Source organism: Cyprinus carpio, chromosome A4 (genome assembly GCF_018340385.1).
Source record: "Cyprinus carpio isolate SPL01 chromosome A4, ASM1834038v1, whole genome shotgun sequence".
Taxonomy (NCBI): Eukaryota; Metazoa; Chordata; class Actinopteri; order Cypriniformes; family Cyprinidae; genus Cyprinus; species Cyprinus carpio.
Window position 1 is genome coordinate 8569341 of NC_056575.1, and position 27917 is coordinate 8597257.

The following is a 27917-nucleotide window of genomic DNA, read 5'->3' on the forward strand; positions in this document are numbered from 1 at the left end:
AGAAGAAAAAAGAAACACAAACAAGCAGATGGATACTAATTTTAAACCCAGCTTTGGTCTTATTGACTCTAACAATTCAGACAATAAACACAGCGCTCGGGGCGTTTGCTTCATAGTAAAATAATCACAGCCTAAGTTGAGTCGCTAATCTTTAGAACAATTACAAGCAAAACCAAACAAAGTGACTGTTTAGAGATGACTGAGCCTCTCTCTGTGCGTCTCTCAGTCCTTCCCTTTTAAGGAAACCCTCTCTATAATTGTGTTTCAACAGAGCTACAGCTGATGCATTATTAATCCCATCTCATTCCACATTCTACGAACACTTTCTCTCTGTCTTCTTATTTTAGACATTCAGTATGTTTAAACAGAACTCGGTCCGAGGAGTTCTGGAGTGTTAACTTTTTTTAATTAACCTTTGACAGTCTTCGCAGACGAGTTCAGGAGATACTTGGCTGTAGGGAAACGCAGAAGTTAGCTTTCCAAAATGTGTGCGATTGACGAACGCCACAATTCTGATAATTAAAACAGTGGCGTTTCGCTGCATACATGAGCATGTGTGATGAGAAGGGGAAAAAATAAAATTAAAATCAACACACAAAAAGAAAACTGGAAAACAACAACAAAGCCTCTTGTGAGTTTCACTGCTAGCTTGCTTAATCAGATACAATATAATTTGTCTGGGGTTGTTTTTAAATAATTCCCTTTACAATATGTCCAGGCTGATTGAGGAAACCTTTTCTATTTCTATCTCTTCCTCTCCCAAAAAAAAAATAAAAAATAAAAAAAGCAAGTGAACTTAAAAAGCAGCTCTAATGAGAAGAGGAAGAGGCAATGGTGGGCCAAATCTGGATATGAACCTTCATCTTAGAATCAGGGGCTGTTTTAATTTGTAAGCAAAAGCAGCAAGCAACCAATGAGATTTTAATTGATACACATAAATAATTCCTTGTGTACACTGGCTCTTAAGTCAGATTTGCTGTTTATTTGACGATAGAAATGAGTAATTATCGGGGCTTCTGTTGATGCCAGAGATTTTATTTATTTATATTTTGCATGGTTGATATCCTCTGATCTGGTCCCTATTAATTATGTCAAAATCCACATTGAGAATTTAGACTCACGTTAAGCTTTGCTGTACTTTCATCCTCGGCAAGCAAAGTCACCCAGTGACAATAACAATGTGTGAGCGCTACAACAGGGGCCCAGAGTTGTTCTTTGTCACCCTAACAAAGACAAGGGAGGCTGTCTTTTTGGCTGCCAGCTTAAAAACTTTTTTCCTTTTAAGACGCAGGTTTGTTTTGGCACCGTATGAAACGATTTCAGCTTTTGCACCTTCTTCAACAGGCCATGGTATCCTCCGCAATGCTTATCTCTGCAAAGCACCTCATCATCACAAACACACTGAGTGATCTCTTTTTAGGTTGCTCTGTAAGTGACAAACTAGAGTGGAAAGCAAATTTGACAAGCATAACAAGTGTGACTTTGGGTGAATGTGATTCTGCAGCTTGATATAGATCCTGACAATAAAGATAAAAAAATAAAAATAAAAAATCTAGACAGGCTAAACCCATCAACATTTTTGTCACAGAGCGCAAACAGGATAAGAGAGTGTTTGCCGAACTGCGAGACAGCGGTGCCTCTTACTTGAAAGCTGCTGAAACTCTGGGTTGTCTGGACCGGTGTTCTCTGTCAAGTCCCTCAAGAAATGCTTGTACCTAAAAAAGCAACAAACAAACAAAACACGGCACAGGCTTAATGCAACGTTTCTATAAATACACCCTTTAACCGCAAGTGAAAACCAATCTCGGCGTGTCAGGGTAAGGAGGTCGGACAAGTGCTGTCATCGTAAGACAACATTACTCGCATTAAGACACGTTTAAGAAAAAAAGCTTTTCTTTTTGAGAAGGAATAAAGAGCCATTCAGCCTACAAAATTACACTAATGCGCCGTGTTTCTGCTTCCTCCAACAATACGGCGGAACTGATTTTGTGCTGTTTTATGAGGAAAGGATTTGTAAAAGGAAAAATGAGAATGTATTTCCTTCTGTTCGGGTCACACAAACAAGTGCACGGGGTCAAACTTTACATTCCCCTCTGTTCAGAAAAAAATTAAATATTGATTATTGTGCTACTCTCCCCTGATGACACAAAAAGGTTAAAAATGGCTGGGAAAATCAAGGGCCCAATTAGGGAAATGACCCCTATTGCAAGGTGATGGCCAAATTCAGAGAGGAGAAAATTTGGTGGTAATTCATTTCATATTTCATGGGTGGAGATAAAGACAGAGCAAGTCTTAATGCCACAGATTACAGTTCACTTAAGCAGAACTCCAGCGACTAGAGACATCAAAGACCTCTTTCAAATGAGAAGGCTCTCAGAAAAACTTCGACTCTGTGGTATCATCACAACTGGGAATACGATTCTTTACAGTTTTCTGTACTTTGATTGCAGTGGAACTTGAAAAGTTTTGGAGGGAGTGCATTAGCATTACACAGGTGTATGGAGGCAATTAATGTAGCAATCAAATACACATTCCAGCAAAAACCATGAAACTAAATATCATATGCATTCATTAAGCATAATGAGAGCGATTTATTTAATGCTAATGCTTGATCAATAGTATTCAAAATAAAAATACAGCCAAAAAGGAAATAGATATTAAAATATTTGGATACAGTATTACTTCAACCAAAAATTCTTCACAAAAATACATTTCATATATATTCTCCACATTTCTGGCACTAAATTCCATGTCACGTCCACCATTTTAGACGTTGTCAGATAAACTGGGGCATCTTTAGTCTGTCTTAAACGTCCTCTCAACTCCACCGTGGCATCTTTCTTTGGTGACTCAGCCTGCCGATCCCCGCGGGCTGAAAAGTTAAGCTCGAATATTCCCGTTCCCTGAGAGCTGTGCTAAGCGGCAGAGCAGGGGCTTTTCTAATTGGAGGAGTGTGAAGTGAAGATCGTTGCAGCCGTAGTCTCTTTTTCCCTGCGGCCATGTCGAAATTATGTAAACAGTGGTGGCAGCCACCAAGACGCCCATGTCACCCATCACCCGTGACAACCACAGAGGGGGGTAGAGGAGCACATCCTTTAAACTCCACTTCTGACAGGAGATTTTAAGAGGGTTGCCACTACAAGGCCAAAGAGAGAGAGAGGAGAAAACGTCTGATATGGGGCCTTCTGACTCCTCTTTTTCGGCCCTCCCTCCCTCTCAGGAGTTTAGAGGTGATTTGATAAACAGTTTCAGGCAAAACAGTCAGTTTGAGTACAGGATGTGTATTTATTCACAGCAGGGCTTGTGAGATATCCTGCAAAGCTTCTCATATTAAAAGCTGAAATTGAAAAATCCCAGCATGTGCATGCTCATTTATTCAATTATTATTCATGATCATTTTGCCGTATGCAAGTATTAATTAAAGCATCCGATTACATTTTAGATCCCTGTTTTTATGAAATATATGGAAGATTTAAAGATCTAGTATTTAACAAAACCCAATGCAAGGAACTTCTGATAGATGCAAAGAATTTGTATGTACAGTTTGCATGTAGTTTGTTAAAATTTAAATAAAATTATATATATATATATATATATAATCTATTATATATTATATATATATATATATTAGATATATTGTATAATTATTATTATTATTATTATTATAATATTAAAATTAATTAAATAATTATTTTACATAATGGCAATTAACTGAAAGACAGCTGTTAAAATAAATTAAAATGAATTAAAATGAATTAAAGGGACAGTTCAAACAAAAATAAAAATTCTGACATCAATTATGCACCCTCATGTTGTATTAAACCTGTATGACTTTTTCTTTTGCGAAACATAAATATATTTTGAAGAATATTGGTAACCAAACTGTTTTGGATACCACTGAAAAAATACTGAGACATTTCTCAAATTATCTTCTTTGTTTCACAGAAGAAAAAGTAAAACAGGTTTGAAACAAAGTGAGGGTAAGTAAATGATGATTATTACACATTATACATATATCCATAATAATAATAATAATAATAATAATAATAATAATAATAATAATAATAATAATAATAATACAAAAAAAGTTTAATACTTGGTGTTTTCAAAAATTTAGGCATCATCTAGAAAATAATTAAACCAATAAAAGAAAAACTAAATTAAATTACAAAATAAAATATAAAAAATGTATTCTTGATCTGATTATCTGCAAATCTTCAGTAAAAAAAAAAAACAACAAAAAAAAACAAGCTTTTCTGCTTGTTCTGTTTTTAGTTATATTACATAAAAAAACTCTTAAAAAAACAGCCTAAACGAAACCTAAGTAAACAGGCTTTCTGAACAAGAGAAAAACTAGAGCAGTAGTGTATTCCTCATTAGAAATGAAAGAAAAGAGGAAACCAAACAAGCCCCAATTAAGCCTCCTTCTATTAAAAGGCACTTAAAAAGAGAAATAATCTCACTTCTTTTTCTTCTTGTCTCATCTTGTAGTAACAAATACATTACAGGCATTATCAGCCACGAATGCCCTTATTAGGGGCGTGGGGGGGGGCATGAAATCTAATTAAAATGGCAGAGTAACAAAAAAGGGAATGGCCTAATGAGCATTATTAAAGCACATTCCAAATAATGTAAACGGAACTTGCTCGTTTAGCTGCCCTGTCTCACTCATTAGCGAGCAAAGCAAAGAGGAGATAACAAGACAATAACGTAATCCGAGCCGTATTTATAACAGTTCAGATACTCTAATGAAAAGGAGCGCTAGAAAGCGTCGCTGGCCTAGTTACCGGCGCGGACGCCTTGCTGCGCTAATTCCTTTGTAATATGCAGATGAAACGAGCTTCACGTTTTCATTCTCTTCCTCCAGAACCCCCCCTCCTCCCACCACCGCAGCAGATACGACGGGTCACCCGGTAGTTACACACACATGTCAGTGCACGAGAGGATGAGAAGGAAATATCTGTCTAATTATTTGTCTTTAAACACGTGCATTAAGGATTCAAATTCCTAATTAAGAGACAACAGCCACTGTCAGGCTCCTGCATGGGTTATTGAACACGGCGTTGGCTGTTGCATAATTACTGCTCTTTAGCTGCAGATGTATGAGCATTGAGCAAATCGACTTTGAAGGCCCCAAGACGTCGCCAACTTCTGCAATTAAATTATAACACAAATGATAACAAAATGCATATTGTGTTCACAGTACATTGGGATTGTATGAAGAATGTGGCTTTTTCTGAGGTGGGATGGAAGTCATGAGACTTTGATTGCATGGAGTTCCTGCATAAATGAAAGGTTTGTCATCATATCAATCCAATCCCGGACCCCACTGACCCCACTTGACATTAAATATGCTGTAAAATTATTTTTGTTGTAAATAAAACAAAGATCCATCTGAACTGATTTGTGCTGAGAATACTATGCACACAAACAATGATCTTGATAAACAAAATAACAAGCTTAGATGTATATAATGCCATGGCAGCAGTTTAACAAGAGTTTTTCACCGGACTTTGACTGTTCCCGAGTGCCTGAACCTAATTAACAAAAGCCAAGACATAAAGTAGATTGTCTGATTGCTTCCAAGAATTTCAATAAGTCTTCTCTGCTTGAGAGCTAAGCATTGTAGTAGGCAATCACTACCTGAGGTCAACATATCAAGGACGACGAGATGAGGCTAATGTTATATTTAAGGGATCAATACCAGTTCTGAGAGTAAATGTATTAAATAAAAAGCGCTTTTACAAGACTGAAGAATCCTGTAGTGCTCGTTCTAGTGAGTTTTATCATTACCCATTTGAACAGATCAAAAGAAGATAGTTGGCGAGTTCACCCGAGGTCTTGTCTTAAGACAAAACCATAGATATGGAGGATGTGACCTCTCAACTTCCACGGAAAAGCGACGTCTCAATAGCACAGGAGGACAGTGCTACAAAGGTGCTTTTAAATGAGTTCAATCAACACCTTTGCAAATAAACACAAATGGTTAGAAAACCTCCTGAACTCCTCATTATGTTGTGTTTGAAGCACCGATTGAATTGAACCCATCTGCTGTGTAAGCATAAGCCCATATAACAGCCCTGACACTATCGGCTACATAATGCCTCGGCTCCATTAACACGAGTCCTCCTCCGCTTTTTGAGGCTCTCTGCATGTAAAAGAGACATGACCATGACCTTCTGACCCGCTCCGAGCGTCGAAGCGAAAGATTAACCTCTTATATGGCACTTCTCTACGTTGATGCTGAGGACGTTCAAATCCATTATAGAGCTGTAGAAGTGTGTTAAAAAACATGCCGTTTTGTTACTATAAGGTTTAAACTGCCTAGAACTAATGCTAGACACAATCAATGCCATGGTCAGATACATGGACAGGAACATTTCATATAAACATATAAAAAATGCAAACCAGGCTTTTAGTTTTGAAATGTACTCAGTTACAGTGTAATTTACAATACTACTTTACAGTGCGATGCATCTACGAATATTAATTGCCAGATTATTCTCTGCATTTATAATGAATCTGAATTGAAGAAGCAATTTTAGAATTAAAATGAACTTAAATGTTCATTTTTGAATACAGTTAAAAGACATAATGATAGACAGAACGATGGACAGACAGACAGACAGACAGACAGAATAAGAGACAGATAAAATGAAAGATAGAACTATAGACTGATAGAATGATAGATCGATAGACAGAACAAAAGGCAGATATAATGAAATACAGAATGATGGAATGCTAGATAGAATGATGGATAAAACTATAGATAAAATGAATAGATAAAATGATGGAGATAGACAGATAGAAAGATGGTTAGACTGATAGAATAATCAAGAGATAGACAGACAGAAAAAAAGAATAGAATGTTGGATAGACAGATAGAATGACAGACAGATAAAATAATGGATAGAATGAAAGATAGAATGATGGATAGACAAACAGAACAGCGCATAGAAAGACAGAATGACAGAACGCTAGACAGAATGATGATAGAACTATAAACAGAAAGAATGACAGAATGGTGGATAGAAAAAAAAAACAGCAAGACAGAACGATGGACAAATAGAACGATACATAGAATAAAAGAAATAGAATGCTAGATAGAACTGGATATAACTTCTGTATAGATATAATGACAGAATGACGAACAGACAGATAGAACGATGTCTAGACATGTATAATGCTGGACAGATGGATAAAACGATCATGAGACAGAGACACAGACAAAGCAATATCTATTTACAGAAATTTTACAGAATATTAATAATGCTCATAACATAGAAACAATTCTTTGCTTATTGAAATAATTTCTCTGTCTGACACTTGACAAATTGCCCAACATGTCCATATGTAGTCAGGAAGAGCGCAGGGAGGAGAAGAAGAGTTGAGAGGAGAGGGACTCTACATGAATCTCTTCTCAGCAGCTGCAGTAAATGGCATTTAATAATAGGAATGATTTTATCCTCCCTCCCAACAGTCCCGCTCCATGTCTTAAGTAGCCACCATGATCCACACACAGCCAGCCCCACCATCCATCATCCTCCATCCCAATAAGTGACAACAATTTCCTCCCGAGTCCCCGTTAGAGGCGGTACTCCTGATTATCTGCACTCTCCGAGAATGGAGTTCTTCTGCCACTTAAGATTTCATCCAATGAGTCCCCCGTTAGGGTCCTCGGGTTCCCCAGGTTGGAAAAAGCAGAATTATGGGTTTGGGAACATAGTGATCAGTTTGAGGGATGAGATCGGTCAAGGCATCTTTATTAATGCTTTTGAGATGTCAGCACTCGACAGTTCACTCTCTGTGATCTAACTGTACTGGGTGGGAAACATTCAGGGTGCAACCAAAGCTCTGAGCTGCACTTCCTTTTGCTGCATAACAAAACAGTGAGCAAATACCTTGCATCCATTTGAATAGTAATCTTGGTGATCAGGTGATCTTATACAACAGTGGTCAGTGCTGAAAAAAGATAACTGTTTACAAAAGGTTTAAATCTATCATACATATCACATTTTAAAACGCTGAGTGAATGAGCACAATTTCAGGTAGCCTTGTCAATCCAGCCACTGAACTAAACTTGGTTTTGAAAGAAAGCAACTATCTGTTCCAAAAAAAAAAAATAGTGTAAAAAGTGTACTGTACACTACTGTTCAACAGTTTAGGGTCGGTAAGATTTTATTAATGTTTTTGAAAGAAGTCACTTATGGTCACCAAGGCTGCACTTATTTGATAAAAAAACAGTAAAAATAGTAATATTATGACAAATTAACAACAAAAGATAACTCAGCATCCCTATATAAATAAAAACAATTTATCCCTTTAACAACAATTCCAAAATAAAAACAAATTAAATAAAACAACAATATTTATTTGAAAAAATTAATTAATAATAATATTAAAATATAAATAAAAAAAAAAAAAAACAACAATTATTAAAAAAAAAAAAAAAAAAATAATAATATTATATATATATATATATATATATATATATATACATATACATACATATATATATGATTAAATACTATACTCTATATATATATATATAAATAAATATAAATAAATATATATATATATATATATATGTATAAAATTATAATAAATGTCAGTTTTGATCAATTTAGTGCAACCTTGCGATGGATGGATGGATGGATGGATGGATGGATTTTCAAAACTCATGCTAAAACCAGAAGTAAAATCATGATCAAATTACCTAAAATAGATGCACAAAAAAAACATAAAGAGGGCCTGTAAACAAACAGGATTGTCATTTTGCATATGATGAATGAAAACCATGACAGGCGGGCACTAGCTGAGGAATGTTTTTATAAAGAATAAATATTAACACATAATTATCGTCATAGCTAGAATGACATTGTGTTTGTCTGCTTTCATGTTGGAAACTACATTTAATAAGTAGGAGTGACATAAAAGCCTAATTAAGATGGACTCGAGCAGCTTGATAAAGGAATGCCATGTAATTTTTGCTGGTTCTTAAGCATGTTCTAGTTCATTTCGCACCCTGTTACACTAATTAACGGCTGAGACCACGACCGCATGAAATTACAGCCAAGAAAAACGGCGGCTTAACAAAAGGGATTTTGACAGTTCTTGGACAGTCTGAAGGCAGGTGTGAGCACGGAATCAAACAATAATTACTTCTGTCATTGAGAGGCTCGTTACGCATCGTGCCTGGACTCCTCCAAAGCGTAGAAATACCGATGAAGAACTCAAGCATGAAAACCATAACCTGGTGGTGACAGCTTTTTGTTATCATGCCATCAGATGATTCCAAAAATCCGTCTTGAAAGTAAATCCACATAGTGCGATCAACAAAATGAAGTTGTAGAGTGATTTGACAGCTGAGCAGAAGACTGTGAAGTAGAGTGGCCTGTGTCAGAAGATACTGATGCATAACCAAAACGCTTTACATTCCCATCAAGAACTGACTGCATTTCAATGCTGCCATCGTGTTGATGCTGTCGATCCCGTAATCTCTCCACCAAAGCAGATGGTTTAAACTTTAAATACACACACAAAAAAAATCCACTGACCAATCCATCTCATTTACTTGAAAATTCAATGACTGTGGTACTCTGACATTTAATGAGATTTGAAGAAAACTTTGCACGTCAATTGCAATAAGAGGTTGAGGAGTTCATTAAACAGCACAAATTCAAAATTTCTTTAGGTGAAGTGTGTCATTTATGCACCACTACCATCATCAAATGGATAGAGTATAAATATATAATAAAAATAAGTAATAAAGTTTTCACAAACACTTTATTACATGTCTACGTCTACAAAACAAAAACCTAATATGAAATGATTTTCCTTTTCAGCTAGGGATGCACCAATATAAGAATTATTTCCCATAACAACAACAAGCTGATAAAAATGTTTTAAATTGAAAAGAAATTACTTAAATTATATAAATAATAAGAATAAAAAAACACTGAAAACTAAGAATCATAACTTTAAATGCAACAAGTAAATTGTAATGATATAACATTATAATGCATAAAATGTAAAATTTAAATTCATTTTGATTATTTGCTAAAGAGTACATTTGACTGTTAAATTATTAGCACATTTTAAGAAATGAGCATGCACAATTAAATATTCTAATTCAACTGATAACCGTTAAAAAAATAACATAATAAAAACTCTAATTTTGGAAGATAACCAATAAATAAATAAATAAATAAATAAATAAATAACCAAACCTCTAATATCGGCCAAAAACTGATAAATGGTCGATTTTAAAATTTTACATTACTTTGTATAAATATCAATCACACACACACACACACACACACACACACACACACACACACACACACACACACACACACACACACACGTGTATTTTTAGAAAATGGATATTATTTCACACAAATATTATTAAATAAGCACTAGATGATAGCAAAAGTGATTTTAATATAAATGTAGTGTAAATGAGCATGCACAATTAAATATCCAATATTGGCCAATAACCGAAAAAACAAAAACAATAATAATAATAATAATAATAATAATATCTGCTGATAACCAATAACCGTTGACTTTAAAGTTCAAATACTGTCACACGTGTACTTGAGGACTTACTGCTGGATGCGCTGAAGAGGAAGTGTTAGCAAGTTCTCAAGTTTCTGCTGATTGAACTCGGGCCTCGACTCCTGGAGCTTTTTAAACCGTCTGAAGGCTTTGCTTTTCTTCACCTGAACCTGAGATGGAAATGAACCATAAATCAAAGATTTGTGTCTACGAAAACAACTTAAATACAACAGTAGAGCACATTTGATAGAGCTAGTGATAACACTGTTTAACACCAACAGTATCACCTCCGTAGATGATGCATGTGGACACACAATGAGACGAGACATCTCTGTCGTCTCTTATCACAACTTCTGAATAGAGCAACCCTGGTTTCATTATTAAATATACATTAACACATACCAAGTCAGGCTAATAACAGAGTCTGCATTAGCATGGCAAAATATCACTACTTTATGTAAAAATTGGTTTTGAATTGTGCTTCCCTCTGAGAAAAACATAGGTCGGTGCTACTTTTCTTCGCTAAGTAAATAATAAATAAACATATCAAGTACAAGAAACAATCCATCATCTTCAAACGGCAAACACCGTGTACAACACCTGCTCAGCTAACATTTATGGCTGAAGCAGCTGGGGTCTCCATCTGAGAAATACACCAACATTAATTTACCGCATATCGGACAGGCTGTGAGATGAATCCTTCATTCAGGATAGCCAAAAACAAAAAAACCTCAATGAATCCTGTCAAAGCCAGAGCTTTCTACATTTTAGAAATAACAGGCAAGTCATCACAACTATATTAAACATTAAAATCTTATTATTAAAAACAATATAATTTTTAATAAAATTAATACATTTGGTCTGAATTAAAAAAAAAACATTGTGTGAATTTAAGCAATGTACAGCATGAAAAAATATTAATTTTAAGAGTTGCTTATTAGTATTTTTAAAGATTACAATGGTTGTTTTCATTTGACTTTTCCATTTATTAAAGATTCCTATTAAAAATAGAACATTTTTATATTTAATCTTAAAATAGAATTAGATTAAATTGTAATAATATTTCATATACTTGATTAATTTATATTTGATCAAATAAATGTAGCATTGTTAAACATTTACACCAACAAAAGCAAATAAATAAATAAAAAATACAGATTTTTATCTGAAAATGTAAAAATATATTATGTAAACCATAAAAACAGCAAAAAAATACCCAAAAGAATGCCAACCCCTCATTGGCACACTGATTAACCAGAAAAATTAAAATGGGCACTTTATGCCCAAAAGGTTGCCGACCCCTGGTATAGATATATTGTGCATTCCTAAAGTCATTCAAAACTATCTAGCTATTTTGTAACAGATTGAAGTGTCACATTATTATATATTCAATTTATTATTGCACCAAACTTCCTTATACTGTATGTTCTGTCAAGGCTGAAGATTGTACTAAAAAGGAAATTAAAAATGTCAAATTAACATGTATAAACAATATGTAAAGAGTCACTGGTTGGGAAAACGTTGAGATCTTGGTCTAGATTGCTATTCTCTTAATCAGCTTCATGGGACAATGGATTTTGAAGGACAAACAAGCCATGTTTTGAATCATGTGACATGGCAAACACACCAGCCCATGTTCCAGCAATTACAGCTATGTCTCAGCCAAGCGGAGGAATCAATGCTAACTTAAACAGCTCAGTCTGCAATCAATGAGAATCAGTCAATTGGCCTCAGACACATTCCTCCTCTTAATTACGACATTAATATCTGTGAGGCGCCAGGCTTCCCCTCAGATAAATAAAACCAGACGTTAGCATGCAGCTTGGAAGAGCTTTGCTTTGAGGCTAACTCTCAAACATATATTCAGTATTAGACACAATTACTGGCATAGCACGAAACACATTACAATGCCCCCTCAGTTCACCGTAATCACACAGCATACAGAAATTAGCATTAGCCGATGATTCTTTAACCGCTAACTGATTTAGTCTAACAAGGAATCAGTCATCCATACACTTGGGTACAGGTGCCTTGCCGAGGGAGGAGCTAATTAGCACTTTTTTCCGGCCGACTGATGGAGGCTGCCCACTTAAGTCAGGCGTAATGAGATGGTAGTGTTGGACCTAATGGTACCGCTGGGCTTTGCCTGGAGAGATCTGTTTGCACAGAGTGTCATCCATAAGCCTTAATCAGGTAGGTGACTCCATTTTTTTTTTCACTGTTCCAAATGTCAATCATTCTGAACGGAGATCTTTGAGTTACTGACCCAACATTGTGTCTTCTCTTCTTTATTTCCCCCACAAGGCAAAAAAGGTGCCACAGAGGAGGAGTTGTACAATGATTTAATAGGTTTGGACAAATTAGAAGTAGAGCATGACATTCTGTCAATCCTGCACATTACCATAGATCTATTTCAAATACATATTCATGATTTCATATCGATAGATGCAGCCACCAGGTTTTGTGTAAGTAGGTGACCTCTATCCAGGTAAAAGAAGGCATTTACTCACAAAAAAAACAATACCAGCAACCGTTTGATTTAGTAACTTTCAAATCATATTCAAAAGAGAGGAAAAGTGACAATCAGTGAAATGTAATAATATTCGTTTTAATCTACAGCCATGTTCACGCAGGCATTACTCAAGACCATACAATATAAAGAGTAGGCTTGGGAACCGAGAACCGGTTCTTATTCAGAACCGGTTCTGTTTTTTGAAGAGAACCGGAACCGTGAGTAATTTCTAAGTTTCGGTTCTGAAAACGGTTCTGGTGCGACACGTGACCAAGTACTGTGAGCAGCCTTGCGCTGGTGTTCTGATGATTCAGCGTTTCCTGTAAATGATGTCACAAACCAAATAACAGAAACGCCGAGCTGTTTCTAATAACGTACACTCCATAGACACGCGTGCCGCGTCATGTCTTTAACTGCCGAACACGTTTCCAACGACTGTACGCGCACTCGCGCCTTTGATAACTGTGCACGTCGTTTTGTCTGACTGTACATGTACCGGCAGCGCGCAGCACCAAACACAACTAAATTTACATTAAAGTATGAGGGTTAGATTATTTAGTGTGCAGGTCATTTCAAGAGTGATAACTAAATAAATAGACTGCTATTGTTATGCAAGTATGAGGGTTAGATTATTTAGTGTACAGGTCATTTCAAGAGTGATAAACAAAGTGATAGAAAATATTTATTTTCATGCAATTTAAATGTTTAAAAATGTGAAAACCACTCATTGCATCACACCATCTCCTGACTGCATTATTATTTGTAAAATAGGGGCTTTATGGAGTGTGTGTATACATGGTTATAAGTATAACAGTTTATATTTCATTAATTTAGGGAAATGAACAACTCAAGGGACTAAGAGACTTTGGCCCGACCAGCTTACCAAAGCAAAATACATAGTGTAAAAAACATCAACTTTGAAGAACATGCTGATTGATGGACTAGCATTACTCAACATTACTTACTACCAGCAACACTACAGAAAATTTGTATACTGTAATATATATGTTGAATTTTGACATTGCCAACCTTTAAATTAAGTTGACAGTAAGTAATAAACAGTATTGAGCATTGAGTAGTTGAGTATTGTGTATTTTTCCTTACCACTATTTTTTTAATAGTTGTTTAATGATTTTAATGGAACCGGAATTGGAATTGGAAAATTTCTAACGATTCCCAACCCTAATAAAGAGTTAAACTTGTAAATACGGCTGACAATGCAAAATGCAGAGCATGTGAACAGAAGTGAAAAGGGGCCAAATTTAACATGTAAAACATTTAACTTCAACTTACCATGAGGACTTTTTTAGCTGTCTGAATGTTGTCAACATAAGTATTATACAACTGCAGATGAGTGCAGAACTCCTCAAACCCGACGCCAAACCTCCCCAGTTCTAGATGAGTGAGTAGGGTCCTGTTAAAAACAAGTAAGAAGTAAAAATATTATTCGCTTTATGCAGCGTAATTTAATCAGACTTCATTAAATTTATCAAACCTCAAATGTACTATAAATTAAAATCAATAAATATGTAACTATTTATATGAAATACAGAAAAATAAATATTTTTTTAATTAAAATATTCTATATTTATTAATTAATAAATTCATTCATTATACTAAATTAAAATAAGCTCAATAACAATAAAATAAATATATGATAAATAAATGTTTGAAATATTTTATTTAGAAATACTTATTTTATATAAATACAAGCAAACACACAAACATTAATAAATCAATTAAATAATGCATTCAATAGTAACTAGTAGTAATACACAAACAATTTTTTATTGAAAAGTGCGTGTGTGTATATAAATGTTTTTCCAATTTTTATATATATATATATATATATATATATATATAGAAAATAATTCATGAAATTTTTTTTCTATATAAATATAAATATTTTTCCATGATATATATATATCTATATATATATATATATATATATATATATATATATATATATATAATTGGAATATAAAAATTGGAAAAAACATTTTTATACAATATATTGTATATATTAATTACTAAAAAAATGCATTCATTCATTAAATAATACAATTAATATTATAATCCATTATTTTTTTTATTAATTTTAGCCTAAATTAATTTTTCCTGTCATGCAAATGCACAATTACATCTTTAATCATACTTTCGAACCATCATACTGTCAACAATTTAGTACAGTTAACTCTTTCACGTTACCCTACCCTGCAGTCTTGCCACTGCACTCCAAACGCAATGATAACCCTGATACTGTTTTGGAAATCAAGGCACTTCTTGTCACAAATAATGAGGGGGGTTAGTTCAGAGGCAGTTATATTTGCAAAAGGAAGTGTTTTTAGTCCGATTTGTGTGGTGTCATCCGAGGGCCCCTCCCTGTGGGTGACATACTTACTTGAGACAAGGGTGCTGAGGCTAGCGCCCAAGGGCAAGCGTGCGGTGCTTTGTAGCAGGAACGCACTCATTGCAAAACCAGGAACAAAACAAGGTGTTCAAGAGGAATGGGAGAGCTGGTGCTCAAGCTGTCAGGCACATTAGGGTGACATGGGTATAATTCAAGGGTGAGGGTGTTGACACTTGTGGAGGAGCTTATTATCCAAACTAGGCGAGGTAGCTATCGCGCATACATACTGCTTAGACCGAACAGAAATACAGGTACGGACACACACACACACACTCCCTAATGATGTTCCCTGAGACTTCGTGTTTTTTACATGCTGCAGCTGGAAGAAGGAGTATTTTGCGGCTGAAGTTGATTTAAATAGATTTTAATGAAGTTGCAAGCCAAGGTATCCTCTGTTCGTAATCAGGAGATGCTAGATCAGCCGAGAGAGTTCTAACGAGGGCAAAGGGCGGGAAAAATAGTGTTTCCTTTTTCCTCCTCACAGCCAGAGGCTATTATGATAAATATGAAATTATGACTTACATTTTTTATGCTCTTTTTTTTTTAGGGCAATTAAATTCTCTGGCCATCAGGAAGATGACAAAGATAACATTAGCATTCCTCCTGTGTCACGTTAATCTACATTAATTCTTAGTGGTTGCGACATCTGGGCTGGGCACAGACTCAACCAAACAATGGAGGCCTATGTGGCTTCATTTGCTGGAAGCGAGAACCAAGGAATACTAATTATCGTCAATGAATAGTTAGCAGCAACACAAACACTCGTAAAAACACAAATACGTACAGGACCCAAAAGCATCATTCGGTTTGTAAGGAGACTGCCTCCTCCCTTCATAAGCAACAAGGACCCTCTTCCTTCATATCGGATACTATTTGATCTATTTCCACACCAAATTTACCCTCATTAAGAAACCCCCTAGACACACTCGTTCAGAATATTTATCTCTCCAATACGTTTTTGATTTTGTGCTACTGAAGTGACAGCCCTTTCAAGTTGGTGATCACTGTTGTATTCTGTGTATTCTAGGATAATTGGGTTCTTCCCACTATTGCCTTACTCCCCTCATCAGATAAACAGCCATAATTCTGATGAATGGCAGCGGCGTGACAATATATTAAAGTTTTGTTTGTTTGTTTGTTTGCTTCTTCAGCAGCGTTTAATGAATACGGTATTTAAGTCTTTTACCCACCCAAGAGTATCATGTGATGTACAAAGATTGAACTTCAAACCAACTGCATGCTATTCTTTTAAACTTATACAGTAGCTGACAGATATTTTTATATTTCTAAGAATATTGTCGCATTACTGTCACCTTTGAGGCTGCCATCATTTTGAAGGTTTTTATTGAAAACTGGGAATGATTGGTTTGCATTGTCCTCGGGTCATCTAATCACTCCAAATATCCCAAAAATCATAAGACCGTATAACATAATAATATTAAATAATAAATCAGAAATTCAAAATTTAATTTTGTATAAAATGTAAAACAAAATAAAATCAAACATAATAAAATTAATTTTCTCATTTAAAATTTTATTCTGCCAAATGCATAAAATGTACAAATAAAATAAATTAAAAAAAGAATATCCATCCTCATGTTGTTATAAACATGCATGACTTGGTTTCTTCTGTGGAACACAAAAGGAGAAGTTTTGAAAAACGTTCAGGCTGCTCTTTTCCATACAACACAAGAGGATGGTGACAAGGAGCAGTCAAGCTCCACAAAGAACAAAAATCACCATTAAAGTAGTGGTTCTAATGCCATAGAATATGCAAGTTTGTGTGAAAAAGAGTCCAAAAAGTTATTATTTACCAAAAACATATTGCTATGAAACTGGTAGCTGTGGTCACCACCAGTTTTGGGGGTAATGCATTACAAGCAACAAGCAATGTAATCAGATTACTTTTACTAAAGTAACTAGAAAAGTAACGCATTACTTCAAAATTTTTTTAAAAGTAACGAGTTACTTTTTTAAATAAATAATGCAAGTTACTTTGTTTTCGCATTTATTCACTGACACCTCTCCTGTTCCAGTGTTGAGAGAAACTGGGAGTGAGGTGCAGAGGTTGAGGCACTTCCTTCAGGCACTTAATTTCACTTTTGGTGGGAGAAGGCTTTTACAGTTGCCAAAAATATAACTTTTGAGTTTTTTGTTCAGCTCAGGCGGCAAAAAGTAATGCAAAAGTAACATAATACTTTACTTTTCATAAAAAATAACTAAGTTACGCAATTAGTTACCTTTTTAATGGTGTAAAGCAATACTGTAACGAATTACTTTTAAAAGTTACTTACCCAAACACTGGTCACAATTCATTCTCATTGTATGGAAAAGAGCAGCTTGGACAGCCTACTAAATATCTTCTTTTTCATTTCACAGAATAAAGAAAGTCAAATACGTTTTGAAAGACATGATAATAAGTAAATGATTTTGTGGCCTAATCATAAAAAGGTAAAAAACTTCAATGCCTAATAAAAAAATCATAAAAACACCAATTTTTTACAAATTCAGATTAATACTATTTTTTTTCTGTGTTTCAACTACTCCAAGATAAAAAGTGATGATTTCAGCTAAGGATTCAAATAACCTTCAGCAGCCAGCGCAGATATCAACATGCATCTGAAGAAGCTTTCTGATAACGATGTGGTTTTGGAGTACGCAAGCACTTTATTCGTTTTAATTAGTCAGCCACTGCTGTCTGTTCACAGATCTAAATTGAGAGACTGCCATTACGCTTCACCCAGCACTTCAATAACCAATTCTAATGATGATATATGGTAACCGAGCACCGATTTATCCAACACATCAGGCTCTGAAATTCAGCCCTCCATCTTCATTCAGCCTCTGTTTGTAGAGAGGCCCGTCAATCAGGCATTGATGGGAGCCTCGGAGACCCACGGTGATTCATTATTCAGACAATTTTAGGATCCTCAATCAACAGGGCCTGGATAAAGCCCTAAAAGGCAGTCCCCTTCCAGTAATTTGGTAATTCGAAATATGTACACAATGAAACCACACGGCAGTAACTCAAATGGGAACTTCGGCCAATTCAGGATTAATGAAATCTCCTCACTAGGTTTTTACTGTTAGCAAATGTCTCTCCGAGCTCGTCAGGTAAACCTTGTAAGATTGATCAGGTTGTTACATATATCAAACACCGCTCACCTGCACTTAGGAGCAATGATCTCTCTATTGCAAGCTTGAAGGTCTTAATAAAAGGCTTTTATTAAGACCTTCAAGCTTGCAATAGAGAGAGATCATTGCTCCTCAGTGCAGGTGAGCGGTGTTTGATATATGTAACAACCTGATCAATCCTTGCAGGCTATTGTACATTAGTAGAGGCCTTCTGCTTCTGCTTTCAGATGTGGTACATCAAAACACAAAGCGCTTCACGAGAGCTCTGTGCCATAGATAGCCTCAGTTAAAATTAAAAAGAACAGCCTTTTTGACACCTGTGAGTTAATATGTTGTCAGTCTGACCAGCCTGCATGGGCAGATCAATGCCAACTGCTCCTCAGGCCAGTTTTTGTTGTATTTTGTTGATGTATTATTTAATCTTCTGCACCTTGTTTCCAGCGGCTCTGACTTTCATTTGCTCAAGCTGCCATAAAGGCCCCTCAAGCAGAGTGTCTAATCATCTGTATGCAGAAGAGTCACAGCTGGGTTTCAAGACTTACCATGACCACTCTACCACTGGTTTAAAAAACAAAACAGACATTATTAAAGTCATCATGGAATTAAAATGAACTCCGTTTACTTTTTTTTTACAAATTATTATTATTGAAATTCATGCTATTATTGACTATACTGTGCATCTACACATCTAAAATGACTTATCCATTCTTTTTTTTACCTGACGACACAATTATCTCTCATTGTTCCAATCCCTGCCCTTGTCAAAAGTGTTAGTATTTCAGTTCGAAGTTGCTAATAAAATTTAAAACACTTTAGTATAATTCAAGTATATGAATCCATGCCTAACAAGGACTCATGTTATATTATCATTATTTATACTAGTTAGAATAAAGCAATAAAGCCCTGTGAAGCCGTTTTTTACAGTGAATTTATAACACCTAAGGGGCGTTGTTAGGCACAACGCGAAGCGGAAACCCCCTTAGCTGTTATAAATTCACCGTAAACCACAGCTTCACGGGGCTTATTGCTTTTATAAAACAGTTATTCCATATACGTAGCAAGGTTTCACAGAATAAAACGGAGCACATAAAGTGTAATGATATAAATAATAACAATATTCTGCCACCAAACAAGCAACACACAGAAGTAAACAAAGGTGTATGTTTGTAGTGTAGTGTACGAGGCTCAACCAATCAGAATCAAGGACCGGAACTATCAGTTTTATAACAAGCTTTTATATATAGCTTTTATCTATATAAGTTTAAGGCCTTTTTATATGCATTTATAATTTTTTTCCCCTTAATATTTTATTAAATACAATGCGATTCGCTTTGGATAAAAACATCTGACAAATACATTAATGTTAACTCATTTTTATTTTAGTTTTAGTAATTATAGAACTTGAACTTATTTCAGTTTTTTACCAAAGCAATATTTTTTATTTATTTTATTTTTTTTCATCTAATATTTATATTTTATTTAAGCTTTATTTCAGTCACCAAAAAACAATTTTTAAAAGTTTAACAATAACAACACTGGTTCATGTTCAAAAGCATTTCTTGGTGTATTTTTTTTTTTTTTTTGTCTTAAGAGAATGTAAACGGGTCGGACAAAAACAAAAAGGATTTGTATCAAAATTTTAGATAGAAATACAGCTCAACAGACCTGCTGCGGTCTATGCTGTCAATATTACTCAATGAATATTGGTCCCAAAAAAGAACGGACATCATTGTGAAAACTTATTTCCTGATAAATACAGACTATAAAAAAAAAACTTTAATATCATAAATAAAAAAAAAACAAAAAAAAAAAAAAAATAACATTATCACAAACAACAAAACTATAAAAACAATAAAAAACAATAATATTACTTAATAGCATTTTTGTACCTAAATTTCCTATTTAGCATTTTGTTTAAAATGCCAAGGTTATGGGTTTGTTCCTAAAATACTGACATAAAGCTTAAATGCCCTGTCCTGCTTTGAATAAGCACATACAGTACATTGCAGCTTCTGAAATTTTGGTATTCTATAACAACCTTATTCCCCTCCAACCCTCCTCATCTCAAAGATCTTACCGGATAAAATCTGACTTTAAACCTTGTATTGAAAAGCCTGATGTCTATAACTGGAGAATCTGCTACAGTAGCTCAGGAGGAAAGACTGTGAGTATCAGTAATGAACGCACGATAATGAACCCTTTCATTAAAAATGCATGTTTAAAACATCAGCGATTGCAAAAAGCTTATTTTCATCAACACAAAAGCAGCCATTATGAACAGGCCGCCATTACCTGTGATGGTAAGCATAGAGGGATAATGTAAAATACTCTGAAGAAAGTGCAGCTGTAAGCCTAAATCCAGCATCTGCATCGATTCGCAATCCAATTAAAGAGAATAACATGAGATAAGGCACACCAGGCAATCTCCAAGTTCTCAAACTTGATTCTCCTGTTAGACCCCAATTAATACTCCCCTACCCTCTCGTCCTTTTTAAACGATATCAAAGCCAGCCACCCTCAGCCGTCTCTCTCCCCTGAGTGCGAATATTCACTTAATTATTTAAAGGATACTTACTGGTTTATTAAATGAATGGATTTAATTGAACTGAAGATGCTTTCTCTAATGTCCTGCCTGAGGGTTCCTTTGGCCTTCAAGATCTCCACAAAGTACTGGAGAAAAGTGTCACCACTGGAGAGAAAATTTAATTTTCAGACGCCACTCGTACATGACTCTTCATCTTACCGAGAGTGTCACCTCTCGTCACACACCCTTGAGACGAAGTGAGAACAAATCTGTGAAGAGCTAAGCATTTTGCAGCAATGACATCTCAATTACTTCCAGCGGGTTAAAATGAGCCGCATGTCTAACACAGCTTCACCAGAGCCGGGAGGTGACGGGGTTTCTGAAAATAAGTTGCGTTTTAACGTTTAATTAGCTGCGGCATTCAAAAACAATGTGACCGATGTGTGAGTTCACCATGTTAGCTTTTCAAGTTCAAATGCCAGTTTTGATATACAACAAAATACGCACAGAAATGACACGGAAATCTCAGCGATCTTAAAGGTAAAACTAATTAGCTGTGAAATAAAAGCCTTGAACAGGTTATAAACCATGAATTTCAAAAGAATAGCCTTGTGATGGTGTTAAGGACCACTCAATAAACGGAATACCTTTTGAAACTGTTTAAAATATAAAGCTAAGATAATTAGAATTTCAGATTTGTATTAATTAGAATATTCTAATTATCAACACGTTTTTCTGTTTCTATGACTGAATCCAGCCCTGACACTTGTTTCTCCATCAGCATATTGTTTGATACAAGATTGACCAACGCAGCCCATGGGTGTTTGTGTAATGTTTGGCCTGTTGAGAGACTAACCGTGACGATTAGATCCAGCTGTTTGCAGTAGCTTTGTTCACTCTGGACTAGCTCGCGGGCCGTGCGGCTCCTCTTCCTCTCCCAGCGGTCCCGCTGCTCCTGAATGCTGCGAATGCCCATGGGGGTGAACGGACTCGAAGCAAAACTCATGACCGACCAGCTGAGGGTGCTGAATCCAGATCAGTATTACTTCCTACAAACAGTAAATCACTGTTAAAAAGACATCAAAATCACTAGTTGACCACTACAACAATTTAATGATGACAAATAAAATACATAAAAAACAATTATTATTATTTTAAACTTTACTTGTACTAAACATCAAAGAAAACTACACATTAAAAAATACAAAAAATCTGAAGTTCAATTATTATTATTATTTTACTTGTACTATATAAAATAATAGCCTTTTCTGATTTTATCAAATGATTATATATTAATTTGTGTGTGTAAATATACACACACACACACACAATACATTGTAATGTGCATATTTTCACATATAACATTACATATTTTATATATAATAACATTTGTATTTTAATAATTCATAAGTTAATAAAGTAATTTAATAATATTTTTTATAAATTGTTGATGATACAATTTATAGAATTCTTTATAGTTCTTAAATAGAATTAATATAAAATAAATGGAAAATATTAAATGATTTTCTAAAATTATTTCATCCTTATCTTTCAGTTTGCTCATATTCATATTTTTAAGTAATTTATAATTTAATATAAAAAAAGTTAATTAGATATTTTTTTTATCAAATTCATTATATTCATATATAAAGAAATTACAATACATTAAAAATAATGATTTTTTTAAATAATATTTTTTTTATTATTTCAGCCTTATTTCTTTCATTGAGTTTGCTTATATTAGTATTTTTTATAATTCATAATTTGATAAAATGTTTTTTACTTTTATTCATTGTTTTTGATACAACCTATATAATTCTATGTAGTACTTATTAAAATAAAAAATGAAAATATGTAAAATATTAAATGAACATATATCATCCACACAACTAATCAATAATCAATTAATCAATTTTTTTAACAAAATTACTTATTTTTTTTTTTTTTTTTTTACAAAAGTAAGTATTTAGTCAATTTTATCATTTCTATTATTAGGGTGTGGAAAATCCATATTTTGACATTTGTAAATTACAATCAATATGCTGCAATAACTAAGTAAATGCCATTGGCTCCACAGACCAAGTATGAGGGACGACCAGCAATCCAGTCCCCTATGAATTCGTAATGACAAACAAACAACATATGCAGAGGATAAGCCACCAATTAAGAGAAGCCAAACCTACACACATCCCAACAACACTGAACAACACACACTCTTGATCTATGACTTAGTACATGCTTTCTCTCTCAGCTAAGTAAAGTCTCTCCATCATGACTCCCTCCCCCAGCCGGTGGTGCTGTCCCTCGACTCTGGGGTGTCCTCTCTGCACTGCCTCATTAGTGTCAGCTCTAATGGAGCATCAGGGCCAGAAAGAGGAACGAGACCAACACTTTAACAGCAATTAACCCTTGTTCCCTCATGAGGGAGGCTGGCGTCAGCCCTTCTATAACACACTGTAAACAAGGCAGCCCGATCAACCCGAAAAGACCGAGAGGTGCGCATACGGGTATCCACGAGGAGCGAATGCAGCAAAAAAAATCCCATCCCATCTGCCTTTGTGGTGTGGCCAGTCCCCTTGTTTGTACAAAACCTCCATAAAACCAGAGCAAATGTGAAATGAATTCCCTGAAGTTGCGCGTGCCCCATGCAGCCTCTGCTAAGTGCTGCGTCTGAAGCCACGGTCCATTTTTACCAGCAACTTACTGTAAATTGCATCACTCTCGACACTCAAATAAGCAGTCAATTTCGAGAAATATTGCAGCATTTTAGGCCCAGTGAAGCCAATTAAAAGCCAGCTGAGGAGGACTGGGGTCAGGAGTACCTAGTTAAAAAGACTAAATATGGAGCAACTGGCAGGGTTTGTTTGCATAACTCATCGCATATATTAAACAAGACCACTTTCTTTTGTTCAGGATAATGTGTTATGCATACATATGCAACATTACACAGACAAACCCTGGTTTTCTTTACAAACACTCTTGTATCTAAATGTAAAGGTGTTGGGTAACACCTGCAAATAAATATAAAATATTCCCACTCACTTTTATTGCTCTGATGGTTTTGGTAATATCTGCAGTGCCATTATAACTGAAATAATATTATTGTTTTTGTTAATATTTTGAATTAGATTTCACTTTTTATATTTTTAAATATATTTAACATTATTTAACTTTATATTATTATTTTAAATATATATATATAAATAATATATAAATATAAACATTTCAAAACTAAATATATATATATATATATATATATATATAATTCTTTTTAAAATTCATTTTTATTTATTAGCTTTAGTTTATAGTTTTGTTATTTTAGTTTATTCAACAGCTAGCTGATTAAATATTTCAGAGCTGAGCAAAAGCATAAACATTTAGGCTAGATTCCCTATAGAAATTTCCATGACTTTAGTCATTTCCATGATTTTTGCAGGCCCAAGAAATCACAATTTTACTAATAGATTTCTAGGTTTTTGATCACTGTGGGATTATATAGCATATAAACAGTAGCCTAAGTAATACTATACTAAATTATTCATTTTGGGCTCAGTTTGAACCCAGCAACGAGGCATATATATATATATATAAAATAATAATTAAAAAAAATTAGGCCTATTTCTTGTTTAATATATGGGGTCTCTGAGACTAGAAGTAGACTTACAAGTAATCTATTTTTAGTCAATGAAATATGATCTCATGGAGTATGGAATGTTGTTAATAATCAGCTCTTACAATTCATAAAAGTATCAAGTATCTGTCTTTAGTATACATATAAACACACTTCACTTTAAGGGTCTCTTAAATCCTAAACAGAACCTGAGGGTTAAATAAATAAGTAGCTTTACTTGCTTTTTAGTTGATTAACAATGAATTCCTTTTTAATTCTTAAAAACTCTTTAATGTCAACAGGCAGTGAGTGACTAGTGTTGCTACTGCTACTTTTATGTTTGTTAAAACTTTCAAAAATTACAGAAGATCAAAAACAGAATTTTGGATCCTATTTTTGTATAACTATTTTCAAAGTTATACACAAACCTACGAGGTCACCATACTGAACGCAAAGACAGACGATTTTCATAAACTCACGACTAAACGCAGGGGATTGCATATTAAGTATGACATATTTGAATTAGGCTACTCAAAAAAATTCTGATGACTGAACACAAGAAAGTTGTAGAAGTAACGTTACACTTCTGTTGTCATGTGTTTTTGAGATTAAAACCAGACTGTAAAGTAGGCTACAGCCTATACAACTTCATGATACAGTTACCATTTACAAAATCTTTTAAAATGCGATACAGAAGAAGGTATAAATATAGAAACATTGCATACCTGATGTTGTTCGTTCTTTTCAAATTGAATGCAGGCGCTCTTTCTTACACTCTCAGAAGTTCCGGGTTTTTTCTGCGCTCTGATTGGTGCTCACAAAACATCGAAACTGAGCCGTCCCCCGTGACGTCATCACGAAATTTAGTAGATTCAGCGCTAGGGGTCATTTCACCAAAAGGCTGCTTTCTGTACCCAATGTGTCATAACCATATAAGCCGTAAACAATTAAATTTATTTATACGTGGAAAGGCTGACATCAACAATTAAGTAAATAATTATATAAAAAAAATTCATCTAAAAAACACACATCTATAATATTTTATATAGATATAGATATAGATAGATTGACCCTGGGAAATTTATAGTATTATAAACTGCCCACATGCATGTTTTATACTCCAGATTAAAACTCTTGTGAGTGGATAGATTATTCATGACTCAAATTATTGTTTATGATCAATAAGAACAGGATGGAGCACACATGAGAAAAATGCTTTAATTGTGATGCAACACGTTCAACACCGTTTAACCCAAAACCCAAAATTTAATGCACCCACATAAAAAACAAACGAATTCAATTTAGGTGAATCCAACAGCTTCAAAGAGCAAACAGAAAAGAAATATATCTTCTAAATAAGATGAACCTTTAATTTTACATTTAACTTTTGCATCCTAGGAGTTAAGAAAGGGAGTTTAGTCTATACTCCTGATGATTCATCTTAGGAAATGAAGGGAGGAGAAAACACACCTCAGCAAATTTCTGCTAATTATACAAGAGCGTTGGCAAGATGAAAGCAATGCCCCATGATCAGGCTTGGCACAGTAATAGCCCCTAACTCCTCATAGACAGCCCCTCTAATAGAAGGAAATCCATTAGGACCCCCAAAGTTCTAAAGTGCAACATCAACTTCTCAAACAATGTGCTTCTCCTTCCCCTTCCCATAAACAAAAAGCTTGCAGCCAGACATCAGCAAGAACACTGACATCTAGTGTTGCCTGTGTGGCAATCTGAAAGTATCCAGCCTCTGACCGACATGACAGATCCAGCATCCAGCAGGCATGATTTTATAGCCCTCTTGCATTAGGAACTTTTTAATTTTTAAGGTATTAAAATTAGACATGTTTAGAGTGCATGATCTTCTCCTAAAGGGATAGTTCACCCCAAAATCATTTACTTACGCTCATGTTGTTCCAAAACTCTATGACTGACTTTCTTCTGTGATTTTGTGTAATGAACGTCAATGATATGGAAGCTTTTTGCTGCCATGAGATAAAAAAATTATAATTATAATAGTAACAATAAAAAGGTAATTGCGACTTTTTATCTCACAATTCAGACTTTTCTTCCTCACAATTCTGAGCTTTTATTTACATTTATATTTACATTTAGTCATTTAGCAGATGCTTTTATCCAAAGCAACCTAAAAAAAACAACAAAACCAACAAAAAAACAAAAAATGAAGCAACAACAAATTGCTGTGTAGTCCCGGTAAGTTTCACAGTTCGGACTTTTTTTAAACCTTACAATTCTGACCCTTCTTCTTTTAATTCTGAAATAAAGTAAGAATTGGAAAATAGGAACTCTAAGAAGTCTGAGAAGTTTAAATTGTGGGATGAAAATTCAAAATTACATTTAAACATTCTATATTCCTTAACAGAAACAAAACCACAGAATAGCAAGCTGTAAACTCAGAATTCAAAGAAAAATATTTCATTCTATGAAAACAGCCAGAATTCTGATATATAAATTAAGAATTACAAGATATTGCGAGTCAGTATTTTTAATTTATTTTTTGGTGAGATTTAAACTTCAGAAAAGCCAGGGCTGTTACCTTTGAATTATTATTATTATTACTATTATTATTTTTTAATTCCAAGCTGGAAGCATGCTTTCATACAAGGATGGAAAACGGATCACCTATAAACCATGTATGCAAACTATTAAATACAGTTTAATTGGATAGTTCAGCCAAAAAATTAATTTCTGTCACCCTCATGTCATTCCAAACCCATAGGACTTACTTTCTTCTGTGTTTTTGCTAATACAGTGAAAGTCAATGGGGTCCAAAACAACATGCAGCTGGGAAATATGGAAATATCTTCTTTTGTATTCCACAGAATTCCAAAGTCATACGAATTTGGAACAAATTTTCATTTTTGGCTGAACTATCCTATCAAAAAGCCATGCAGGACACAGTGTACATACAATACATTGTATAACTCAACATATGTTCATTAATACGACAACACTTACAGTGTGCAATGTTCCCGTTAACATATAAGGACTTTTTCTCAAGCGCCAGATGAGACCTTGCCCTTGAGGTATGTTTTCCTGGTGAGCTCTTTGTGAATATACCTGAGACATCAATGTCAGGAGCAATAACATCTTCAGTTATAACTAGAATCTATAGATAAACTAAAACATTAATTCTGGTGTACATTCA

General features: G+C 34.5%; 1 pseudogene; it reads right to left on the reverse strand.

Annotated features, from left to right (window-relative positions):
- Window positions 1-25590, reverse strand: part of LOC109060239 — a 38171-nt pseudogene extending 12581 nt beyond the window's left edge.
- Window positions 25591-27917: the final 2327 nt, after the last annotated feature.